General features: G+C 36.1%; 1 protein-coding gene and 1 non-coding gene across 2 annotated transcripts in view; one reads left to right on the forward strand and one right to left on the reverse strand.

Moving 5' to 3' along the window:
• Window positions 1–13,121, reverse strand: part of AGBL1 (AGBL carboxypeptidase 1) — an 825,749-nt gene that overhangs the window by 725,096 nt on the left and 87,532 nt on the right. The window lies entirely within an intron of this gene.
• On the forward strand, window positions 10,192–10,264 carry LOC116482783 (small nucleolar RNA SNORD74). Its single transcript, XR_004252048.1, has one exon. It is a non-coding gene; the product is annotated as a small nucleolar RNA SNORD74 (small nucleolar RNA).

Raw genomic sequence — 13,121 nt, forward strand, 5'->3', positions numbered from 1 at the left:
GTGTATAGTAGTATCATATTACAGTTTTAGTATGCATTTCCCTAATTAATTCTGATGTTGCGCATATTTTATGTGCATATTTGCTATCTGTATATCTTCCCTAGTGACATATCTGTTCAAATCTTTTGTCCATTTTTAATTGTTCTTTTTTATTATTTAATTTTAACTGTTCTTTGTATATACAGAATAAAACTTTTTTACAAGGTACATGATTGGCAAATATTGTCTTCCAGTGTGTAGCCTGTGTCTTCATTCTCTTAATAGTGCCTTTTGAGCTACAGAAGTTTTTAATATTGATAAAGTTCAGTTAATCAATTGTTTATAAATTGTTTTCACTGCTGTTACATAAATAATTTTTGCCTAGCTGAAGATCACGAAGGTTTTCCTTGCGTTTTCTTCCAGAAATGTTATAGCTGTAGGTTGCACATTTAAGTCTATTATCCATTTTATATTCATCTTTGTTTATGTTGTAAAGTATAAGCTGAAATCTATCATTTGCATATGGATATCCAGATTTTCCAGCACCATTTATTGAACATACTATTATTCCTCTATGAAATTTGCCTGTGCCAAAAATTAATTGTTCACGCGTGTGGGTTTATTTTTGAAGTGTCTATACTGTTCCATTAATCTGTCTTGACACTGATACCCCACTATCTTCCATACTGTAGCTTTATGATAAGTCTTAAAGTATTCTTTGTCCTCCAATTTTGTTCTTTTTTTTCAAATTTGCTTTGGCTATTCTAGGTCCTTCGTCTTTCCTTATGAATTTTATAATCAATATATCAGTTTCTACAACATACAGAAAGCCTTCACAATTTTCACTGGGAATGCAATGAATCTATAGATCAATTTAAGGAAAATTGACATTTTGCCAATATCAAGTCTTCTGAACCATTACCTCTAGTTATCTCTCTATTTATGTCTTCTTTCATTTGTTTCAACATTGTTTTGTAGCTTGCAGTGTACAGGTCTTTTACATCTTTTGGCAGATTTATCCCTAAGTTTTTACATTTATATTGCTATTGTAAACTATATTATTAAAAATTTTCAGTGATGTATTTCCAATAATTTGTTGCACTATGTAGAAATATAATTTTTTGTATGTTGATCTTGCATCCTGGAACCTTGGTAAACTCACTTATTAGTTCTTGTAATTTTTTGTGTATAGATTCTGTTGGAATTTCTACAAAGATAATCGTCTGCAAATAGTTTTACATCTTCTTTACCCAGATGGATGTCTTTTAGTTCTTTTCCTTGCCTTATTTCACTGACTAGAATCGCCAATATAATGTTAAATAGATTTAATGAGAGTAGACATCTAGTTTTTTTTCTGATCTTACTGGGGAAGCATTCAGTCTTTTAACCATGAAGTATGATATCACTTAACAGTTTTCATAGATGTGATTTACTGAGAAAGTTCCCTTCTATTTCTAATGTATTGAGTTTTTAATTGGGAAATGGTAGATCTTGTCAAATGTTTTTTCTGGGTCCATGGAGATAATCATATATTGTTGGGTTTTTTTATTTTTTATATAATAAATTATATATAATGATTTCTACACGTGTTAAACCAGTCTTGCATTCTTGCAACAAATATCACTTGATCTTGATCTTGTATATATTGTCAATACCAATTTACTAAAATTGGGTTAAGAATATTTGAATCTCTGTTCTTAATAGATATTGGTTGGAAGTTTTCCTTCTTTGTAAAGTTTTTACCTGCTTTTGTTATCAGGGTAATGCTGGCTTCATTGAATAAGTTGGAAAATACTGTCTCTTCTTAAATTTTCTCCAAGAGTTTGTACAGAATTGTTATTATTTATTTTTAAGTGTTTGGTAGAATTCACCAGGGAACCCATCTAAACTAGACTTTTCTTTGTGGGGATAATTTAACCATACATTCAATTCAATTACCAAATATAGGGCTATATAGGTTATCTTTTTCTTCTTGGGTGAGCTTTGATAGTTACGTCTCTCAAGAAATTTTTCCATTTCATCTAAGTTGTCCAATTTATTGGCACAGAGTTGTTAGTAGTATTTCCTTATTATCCTTTGCATATCTACAGAAATTGTAGGAATTTTGCCTCTCACTTCCGATACTGGTCATTTGTGTCTTCTCTCTTTTTCTTATCAGTCTGGATTGGAATTTTTTTTTTTTTTTTTTTGGCAGAGTCTCGCTCTGTCACCAGGCTGGAGTGCAGTGGTGTGACCTTGGCTCACTGCAACCTCCAACTCCCTGGTTCAAGCGATTCTTCTGCCTCAGCCTCCCGAGTAGCTGGGATTACAGGCAGGTGCCAACACGCCCAACTAATTTTTTTGTATTTTTAGTAGAGACAGGGTTACATCATGTTGGCCAGGATGGTCTTGATCTGCTGACCTCGTGATCTGCCCACCTTGGCCTCCCAAAGTGCTGGGATTACAGGTGTGAGCGACCACACCCAGCCTGGAATGGAGTTTTATCAATTGTATTGATCTCAAAGAACCAACTTTTGATTGAATTGTTTATTGTTTTTCTATTTGTAATTTCATTTATTTCTATTCTGATTTTTCTTATTTCCTTCATTTTACTTACTTTATATTTCAATCTTCTTTTTCCCCTTTCTTCTGGTGGAAGCTGTGGTTGTTGATGAAAGATTCCATCTTTCTTCTTTTCTGATACGTGCCTATTGGTCTATAAATTTCCCCCAAGAATGTGGCATCCCAGAGATTTTAATATGCCGTACTAATTTCATTCAGTTCAAGATACTTTCTAGTTTCACTTTTGATTTCTTCTTTGACCTATAGTTCCTTTAGAAGTACATTATTTAATTTTCATATTTTGGGGACTCTTACAGAAAACTTTCTGTTGTTGATAATTTAATTCCCTTGTGGTCAGAGAACATACTTAATACCATTTGAATTCTTATAAATTCATTGTGACTGGCTTTATGGTTCATAATATTATCTATCTTTGTAAAAATTCCATTGCAGTTGAAAAGAATGTATAGTCTGCTGTAGGTGGATAAAGTATCCTATGAATATCAATTAAGCCACATTGATTGATAGTGTTATTTAAATCATCTATATTCTTACTGATTTTCTCTCTACTCATTCTGTCAATTATTCAGAAAGGGTTATTAAAATCTCCAACTAAAGTCATGGATCTATTTTTCCTTGCAGTTCTATCAGTTTTTACATCAATTATTTTGAAGCTCTGTTACTAGGTAAACATTTAGGGCTGTCATTTGCTCCTAATAAACTGACCCTTTACTATTATGGAACTACTTTTTTATACCTGGCAATATTCTATGCTCTGAAATCTACTTTATTTGATATTAGAAAAAGTTTCCTAGCTTTCTTTTGATTATCATTAGCTTGGTGTATCTTTTTCACCTTTTACTTTTAACCCACTCGAGTCTTTATATTTAAAGTGTGTTTATACACAGCTCTGAGTGGAGAGACTTCAAGATGGCTACCTGGAGGCACCCAGGGAATCTCTGAGGCATGGAAGGAGAGGGAAGCTAAGCATCTGGCCTGGCCAGGATTAAGAACAGCTCTGTGTCAGAAGAAACTCCCCAGTGCAGGGAAAAGGTGAGCAAAGGATCCCCAGGACTCCACATTCCCACAGACTCCTGCAATCCTAGCCACAGGAGAGCCCCTCAGCCCTCATGGGCCCTGAGACTAGTATATGAAGCTGCCTAGTGTTCATACCATGACATTGTTCCAGAAATGTAGTTTAGGCTGGATCCCACACACTCTCCAGACACAAGCAGCTGCAACACACAGCCATTTTAAGAGCCCAGGCCCCACCAGATGACATCCTGCCCTGGGGCCCAACAGCCCCTGAATTTCCACATCCATGGAGCCCCACTGATATTTCCTCATGTCCACCAAGTAGGCAGGCTGGACCCGGCATTGCAGCCAGGTCCCCAGCACTCTAGCCCACGTGGTGTTCTACATCCCAGTGGATGGCAGTGCAGTGCACCAGGGAAGCTTTCTCTAGGACAAAGGGAGCTGAAGCATGCACTCCCCAGAACCTAAGAGCCACCTGACTGGGGCTGCTGCCACTGACAGCAACCTTGCATCCCCAGACACAGGCACTCTGCGCATGTGTGTGCTTTCAGCAGGCTTGGAGTCTGGTCTGTCTGGGAGCCCTCCTGGGGCCTAAAGACAAGCCTGTCCTCACCACTGCCACCACGATGACCACACCATCTAGGGACATACACATCAATATTGCTTGCCAGTTTGGGTGCTTATGTGCACCATCAGCAGGCTTCAGGACAGGTCTGCCCCACCTGGTATCACTCCCCATGCTAGCACAATCAGGGAACTTGGAGATTAACCTGCTCTACCCACCATTGACCTTACTGGAGAGATAGACTCCAATTCAATAATAGTTGGGGACTTCAACACCCCACTTTCAGCATTGGACAGATAATCTAGACAGAAAATCAGCAAAAAAAATTGGATTTAAATGGCACTTTAGAACACGTAGACCTAACATTTATAGAACATTTCACCAAACAGCCACAGAATACACGTTCCTCTCATCAGCACATGGAACATTCCCCAGGACAGACCATATGTTAGGCCACAAAATTAATCTCAGTAAATTTTAAGCATCAAAATCCTATCAAGTATCTTTTCAGATCACAGTGGAATAAAACTAGAACTCAATAATAAAAGGAAATTTGGAAATAAGTGAAATTCAACAACGTGCTCTTGAATGGCCATTGGGTCAAGGAAGAAATTGAGAAGGAAATTTTAAAATTCTTGAAATAAATGAAAGTAAAAATACAACATACCAAAATCTGTGGAATACAGTAAAAGCAGGGCTAAGAGGGAAGTTTATAGCAAAAAAAATGCCTATGTCAAAAAAGTAGAAAGTTTCAAATAAACAATTTAGTCATGCACCTCAAGGAACTAGAAAAGCAAGAACAAACCAAACCCAAAATTAGTAGAAAGAAAGGAATAATAAAGATCAGAGCAGAACTAAATGAAATAGAGACTAAAAAAATACAAAGGATCAATGAAATGAAGTCTTTAAAAAATAAATAAAATCAATAAACTGCTAACTGACTAACAAAAAAGAGAGAAGACCCAAATAAATAAAATCAGAAATGATACAGGAGGTATTACTCCAGGTACCACAGAAATAAAAAGAATCATCAGATACTATTATGAACAACTATATGCTAGCAAATTAGAAAACCTAGAGGAAAATGATGAATCCCTGGATACATACAATCTACCAAGATTGAACCAGGAAGAAATAGGAAATCTGAACAGAATAATAATGAGTATCAGATTGAATGAGTAATAAAAAGTCCCCCAACAACAACAACAACAAAAACTCAGGACCAGATGTCTTTACTGATGAATTCTACCAGACTTATAAGGAAGTACTAACACCAATTTTTCTCGAATTATTCCAAAAAATTAAAGACCAGCATTACCCTGACACAGAAACCAAACAAGGATACAACAAAAAAAGAAACCTATAGATCAATATCCCTAATGAACATAGATGCAAAAGTCCTCAACAAAATAGAGCAAACAAAATACTAGCAAACCAACAACACATCAAAAAGATAATATACCATGATCAAGGGGGATTTATCCCAGGAGTGCAAGGATGGTTCAGCATATACAAATCAATAACTGTGACACATCATATAAACAGAATGGAAGATAAAAACCATACAGTTTTCTCAAAAGATGTAGAAAAGCATTTCATAAAATTGAACAATTCCTTCATGATAAAAAAACTCTTAACAAATTAGGCATAGTAGAAACATAATAAAACATAAGAAACATAATAAAAGCCACATGTGACAAACCCAGCTAGTATCATAATAAATGGAGAAAAGCTGAGAGAATTTCTTCTGAGAACTGGAACAAGACAACGATGCCCACTATCACTATTCATACTCAACATAGTACTGAAAGTTCTAGCCGGAACAATCCCTAGCAAGAGAAAGAAATAAAAGTCACTTAAATTGCAAAACAGTCAAATTGTCTCTCTTTTTATATAACGTGATCTTATATTTAGAAAAACCAAGACTACACCAAAAACTGCTAGAAAGACTAATAAAGAAGAAAAGAGAGAAGAATCAAATAGATGCAATAAAAAATGACAAAGGGGATATCACCACCAGTCCCACAGAAATAGAAACTACCATCAGAGAATACTATAAACACCTCTATGCAAATAAACTAGAAAATCTAGAAGAAATGGATAAATTCCTCGACACATACACTCTCCCAAGACTAAACCAGGAAGAAGTTGAATCTCTGAATAGACCAATAACAGGCTCTGAAATTGAGGCAATAATTAATAGCTTACCAACTAAAAAAAGTCCAGGACCAGATGGATTCACAGACGAATTCTACCAGAGGTACAAGGAGGAGCTGGTACCATTCATTCTAAAACTATTCCAATCGATAGAAAAAGAGGGAATCCTCCCTAACTCATTTTATGAGGCCAGCATCATCCTGATACCAAAGCCTGGCAGAGACACAACAAAAAAAGAGAATTTTAGACCAACATCCTTGATGAACATTGATGCAAAAATCCTCAATAAAATACTGGCAAACCGAAACCAGCAACACATCAAAAAGCATATCCACAATGATCAAGTGGGCTTCATCCCTGGGATGCAAGGCTGGTTCAACATACAAAAATCAATAAATGTAATCCAGCACATAAACAGAACTGAAGACAAAAACCACATGATTATCTCAATAGGTGCAGAAAAGGCCTTCAATAAAATTCAACAATGCTTCATGCTAAAAAAAACTCTCAATAAATTAGGTATTAATGGGACGTATCTCAAAATAATAAGAGCTATCTATGACAAACCCACAGCCAATATCATACTGAATGGGCAAAAACTGGAAGCATTCCTTTTGAAAACTGGCACAAGACAGGGATGCCCTCTCTCACCACTCCTATTCAACATAGTGTTGGAAGTTCTGGCCAGGACAATCAGGCAGGAGAAGGGAATAAAGGGTATTCAATTAGGAAAAGAGGAAGTCAAATTGTCCCTGTTTGTGAGTGGCGTGATTGTATATCTAGAAAACCCCATAGTCTCAGCCCAAAATCTCCTTAAGCTGATAAGCAACTTTAGCAAAGTCTCAGGATACAAAATCAATGTGCAAACATCACAAGCATTCTTATACACCAATAACAGACAAACAGAGAGCCAAATCATGAGTGAACTCTCATTCACAATTGCTTCAAAGAGAATAAAATACCTAGGAATCCAACTTACAAGGGATGTGAAGGGTCTCTTCAAAGAGAACTACAAAACACTGCTCAATGAAATAAAAGAGGATACAAACAAATGGAAGAACATTCCATGCTCATGGGTTGGAAGAATCAATATCGTGAAAATGGCCATACTGCCCAAGGTAATTTACAGCTTCAATGCCATCCCCATCAAGCTATCAATGACTTTCTTCACAGAATTGGAAAAAACTACTTTAAAGTTCATAGGGAACCAAAAAAGAGCCCACATTGCCAAGACAATCCTAAGTCAAAAGAACAAAGCTGGAGGCATCACGCTACCTGACTTCAAACTATACTACAAGGCTACAGTAACCAAAACAGCATGGTACTGGTACCAAAACAGAGATATAGACTAATGGAACAGAACAGAGCCCTCAGAAATAATGCCACGCATCTACAACTATCTGATCTTTGACAAACCTGACAAAAAGAAGAAATGGAGAAAGGATTCCCTATTTAATAAATGGTGCTAGGAAAACTGGCTAGCCATATGTAGAAAGCTGAAACTGGATCCCTTCCTTACACCTTATACAAAAATTAATTCAAGATGGATTAAAGACTTAAATGTTAGACCTAAATAAAACCATAAAAACCCCAGAAGAAAACCTAGGCAATACCATTCAGGACATAGGCATGGGAAGGACTTCATGTCTAAAACACCATAAGCAATGGCAACAAAAGCCAAAATACACAAATGGGATCTAATTAAACTAAAGAGCTTCTGCACAGCAAAAGAAACCACCATCAGAGTGTATAGGCAACCTATGGAATGGGAGAAAATTTTTGCAACCTACTCATCTGACAAAGGGATAACATCCAGAATCTACAATGAACTCAAACAAATTTACAAGAAAAAAACAACCCCATGGGCAAAGGATATGAACAGACACTTCTCAAAAGAAGACATTTATGCAGCCAAAACACACATGAAAAAGTACTCATCATCACTGGCCACCAGAGAAATGCAAATCAAAACCACAATGAGACACCATCGCACACCAGTTAGAATGGCGATCATTAAAAAGTCTGGAAACCCCAGCTACGCGGGAGGCTGAGGCAGGAGAATGGCATGAACCCCCGGGGGGCGGAGCTTGCAGTGAGCCGAGATGGCGCCACTGCACTCCAGCCTGGGTGAAAGAGCGAGACTCCTTCTCAAAAAAAAAAAAGAAAAAAAAAGTCTGGAAACAACAGGTGCTGGAGAGGATGTGGAGAAATAGGAACACTTTTACACTGTTGGTGGGACTGTAAACTAGTTCAACCATTATGGAAGTCGGTGTGGCGATTCCTCAGGGATCTAGAACTAGAAATACCATTTGACCCAGCCATCCCTTTACTGGGTATATACCCAAAGAATTATACATCATGCTGCTATAAAGACACATGCACACGTATGTTTATTGCAGCACTATTCACAATAGCAAAGACTTGGAACCAACCCAAATGTCCATCAATGATAGACTGGATTAAGAAAATGTGGCACATATACACCATGGAATACTATACAGCCATAAAAAATGATGAACTCATGTCCTTTGTAGGGACATGGATGAAGCTGGAAACCATTATTCTCAGCAAACTATCACAAGGACAAAAAAACAAACACCGCATGTTCTCACTCATAGGTGGGAATTGAACAATGAGAACACATGGACACAGGAAAGGAAACATCACACACCGGGGCCTGTCGTGGTGTGGGGGGAGGGGGGAGGGATAGCATTAGAAGATATACCTAATGCTAAATGACGAGTTAATGGGTGCAGCATACCAACATGGCACATGTATACATATGTAACAAACCTGCACCTTGTGCACATGTATCCTAAAACTTAAAGTATAATAATGAAAAAAAACTCTTAGAACTGATCATTGAATTCAGTAAAGTCGCAGGATAAAAAAATCAACAAATATCAGTAGTATTTCTGTCACTAATAATAAACTAACTGAAAAATAAATCAAGAAAGCAATCCCATTTACAATAGCTACAAAAAAATAACAAAATGCCTAGAAATAAATTTAACCAAGAGGTGAAAGACCTCTAGAAGGAAAACTACAAAACACTGATAAAGAAATTGAAAAGGACACAAACCAATGGAAAGATACCCATGCTCATGAATTGGAATAATTGATATTGTTAAAATTAATCTTGAGACTATACTACTCCAAAGCAATCTACAAATTCAATGCAACCCTCATCAAAATACCAATGACATCCTTCACAGAAATAGAGAAAAACCTCCAAAATTCATATGAAACCACAAAACACCCAAAATAGCCAAAGCAATCCTAAGCAAAATGAACAACCCTGGAGGCATTACACTACCTGCCTTCAAAATATAATACAAAGCTATAGCAACAAAATCAGCATGGTACTATCATAGAAACAGACATACAGACCAGCAGAGCAGAACAGAAAACCCAGAAAGATGTTCACCTATTTATAGTCAATTGATTTCTGAAAAAAGCACCAATAACATGCTTTGGAGAAAGGACACCCTCTTCAGCAAATGATGATGGGAAAACTGGATATCCATATGCAGAAGAATGAAACTGGACCCCTATCTCTCACCACATACAAAAATCAACACAGAATGGATTAAAGACTTAAATGTAAAACCCAAAACTATGAAACTACTAGAAGAAAACACTGGAGAAATTCTTCAGAACGTTGGTCTAGTTAAAGATTTTATGGCTAAGATCCCAAAGGCACAGGCAACAAAAACATAAACAGACAAATGGGACTACATTAAACTATAAAGCTTCTGCACTGAAAAGGAAACAATCAGCAGAATGAAAAGACAATCTGCTGAATGAAAAAAAAATATTTGCAAACTCTCTGGCAGGGGACTAATAACCAGAATATACAAGGAACCCAATTCAATAGTAAGAAAACAAATAATTCCATTAAAAAGTAGACAAAGATTTCTGATGAAGCCTATGTTGGTAGAGACATCTGAGAGTATTGATGAATGCCAACTGCTTAAATGGGGAAAATAATAATAATAAAGTGGTCAAAGGATCTAAATAGACATTTCTCAAAAGAAGACATACAGGTGGCCAACAGATATATGAAAAAATGCTCACTATCACGTATCATCAAGAAAACACAAATCAAAACCACAATGAGATATAATCTTTAATTAGAATGGCTGTTATCAAAAAGACAAAAAATAACAGATGCTGGCAAGGATGTGGAGAAAAAGGAACTTGTATACCCTGTCAGAATGTAAATTTATACAGCCATTATAGAAAACAGTATGGAAGTTTCAAAAAAAAAAACTAAAAATAGAACTATCACGCAATCCAGCAATCACACTATTGAATATTTAACCAAAAGAAAGGAAATCAGTGTATTAAAGAGATACCTGCTTCCCATGTTTATTGCAGCACTATTCGCAATAGCCAAGATATGGAACAACCTAAGTGTTTATCAACAGATAAATGGATTTTTAAAATGTGGTCTATATCCACAATGGAATACTAGTCCACCATTAAACAAGAATGAAATCCTGTCATTTGCAGCAACATGGATGGATCTGAAGGTCATTATGTTAAGTGAAATAAGCGAGGCACAGAAAGACAACTACCACTCATATTTTTCTAAGTCATATGTCTGAGCTAAAAAGTTGATCTCATGGGGGTGAAAGTTGAACGATAGTTACCAGAGGCTGGGAGTGGGGAAGGGAGAAGAGAAATCGGTTAATGTGGGTACAAACATAGTTAGATAGAAGGAATAGGTTCCAGTGTTGAATAGCATAGTGAAGTGATGATAGTTAACAACGATATATATTTCAAAATAACTAGAAGATTTGAAATATTCCCAACACAAAGAAATGATAAATGTCCAAGGTGATGGATATCCTAAACACTGTGATTTTATCATTACACATTGTATGAATGTATCAAAATATCACATGTGCTCCATAAACATGTATAATTATTATATATCAATAAGAAATTTTAAATGGGTTTCTTATATGTAGCACAATTTTAAATTTTTTATTTCAATAGGTTTTTGGGGAACAGGTGAAGATTATATGAATAAGTTCTTTAATGGTGATTTCTGAGATTTTGGTGCACCCATCACCTGAGCACTGTACCCTGTACCCAATGTGTAGTCTTTTATCCCTCACACTCCTCCCACCCTTTCCCCAAGTCTCCAAAGTGCATTTTATCATTCTTATGCTTTGCATCTTCATAGCTTAGCTCCCACTTATAAGTGAGAACATAAGATGTTTGGTTTTCTATTCTTGAGTTACTTCACTTAGAATAATAGTCTCCAATTTCATCCAGGTTGTTGTGAATGCCACTATTTCATTTCTTTTTATGGCTGAGTAGTATCCCATGGTATATTTATACCACAATTTCTTTATCCACTTGTTGATTGGTGGGCATTTGAGCTGGTTCTATATTTTTGCAATTGCGAATGGTGATTCTTATATGCAGCATAATTGAGTCACTGGTTTATCAATATGATTATATATTTGCCCTTACATAGAGTATGCAACATTGACATCTTGTTGGTACGGTTAGGTTTAAGGCTACATTCTTGTTAATTTTTTGTCTATTTGTGACACCTGTTCCTTAACTATCTTTTCCTCTTTTCCTGGCTTCTTTTGGATGAATTCAATGTTTTTATAACAATTTACCTTCTTGTCAACTTATTAGCCATAACGCTTAACTGTTTTAGTGGATGCTTTAGTATACATTTTCAAATTATCATAGTCTACCTTTAATTGTTAATATGCCATTTAATACAAAAGACACTTATAATAGAATACTTTTCTCTCTTCCTGATCTTTGTGCTTTTGTTGTCATATATTTTAACTTTACAAAAAATATAAACTCCGGACTACATTGTGATTACCTTTATTTAAATACTTAGCTATTTTTAAAGAGACTAAAATAATAATCTAAAATCAAATATATTTACTCATTTCTAGTACTCCTTGGTCTTTTGAATAGATACATCTTTCCACCCGTATCATTTTCCTTCTGCCTGAAGTTTTCTTTTAATATTTCTTGGCGTGAGAGTCTGCTGTTGATGATGTCTTTTAGTTTTCATATGTCTGAAAAGTCTTTATTTCATCAGCAGTTTTTAAAGCTATTTTCATTGAGTACAGAATTCCATACTTTAAAGATGCTGCACCATTGTTTTTTCACTTGCATTGTTTCCAACAAGAAATCTGTTAGATTCTTATTTTTGTTTGTGTATACATAATGCATCTTTTTTCCTTTCCTGGGTGCTTTGAATATTTTTTTTTTTTTTGTCGTTGGTTTTGAGTTTTTTGTTTGTTTTTGTTTTTGTGGAGACAGAGTCTTGCTCATTCGCCCAGGCTGGAGTGCAGTGGTGTGATCTCAGCTCACTGCAACATTCACCACCTGGTTCAAGCAATTCTCCCGCCTCAGCCTCCTGAGTAGCTGGGATTACAGGCATGAGCCACCACACCCAGCTAATTTTTGTATTTTTAATAGAGAGGGGGGTTTCACCATGTTGCCCAGGGTCTCGAACTCCTGAGCTCAGGCAATCTGCCCAACTCAGCCTCCCAAAGTGCTGGGATTACACGCATGAGCCACCACACCTGGCTGGTTTTGAGAAGTTTAATTACAATTTTCCTTGGAGTCGTTTTTTTCATGTTTCTTATGCACATGGTTTTCTGTGTCCCTATCATTTTAATTGTATTTCAGAGATTTAAGCCTTTATTTCCTCAAATACTTTTTTCTGTCCCTACCTATCTCTCCTCTCCCCAGTGGCTCAAATTATACGTATTGGGCTGCTTGAAGTTGCCCCATAGTTCACTAGTGCTCTCTTCTTCTCAAATCTCTTCTCTGTGTGTTTCATTTTGGAAAT

Source organism: Hylobates moloch, unplaced genomic scaffold (assembly GCF_009828535.3).
Source record: "Hylobates moloch isolate HMO894 unplaced genomic scaffold, HMol_V3 SCAFFOLD_14, whole genome shotgun sequence".
Taxonomy (NCBI): Eukaryota; Metazoa; Chordata; class Mammalia; order Primates; family Hylobatidae; genus Hylobates; species Hylobates moloch.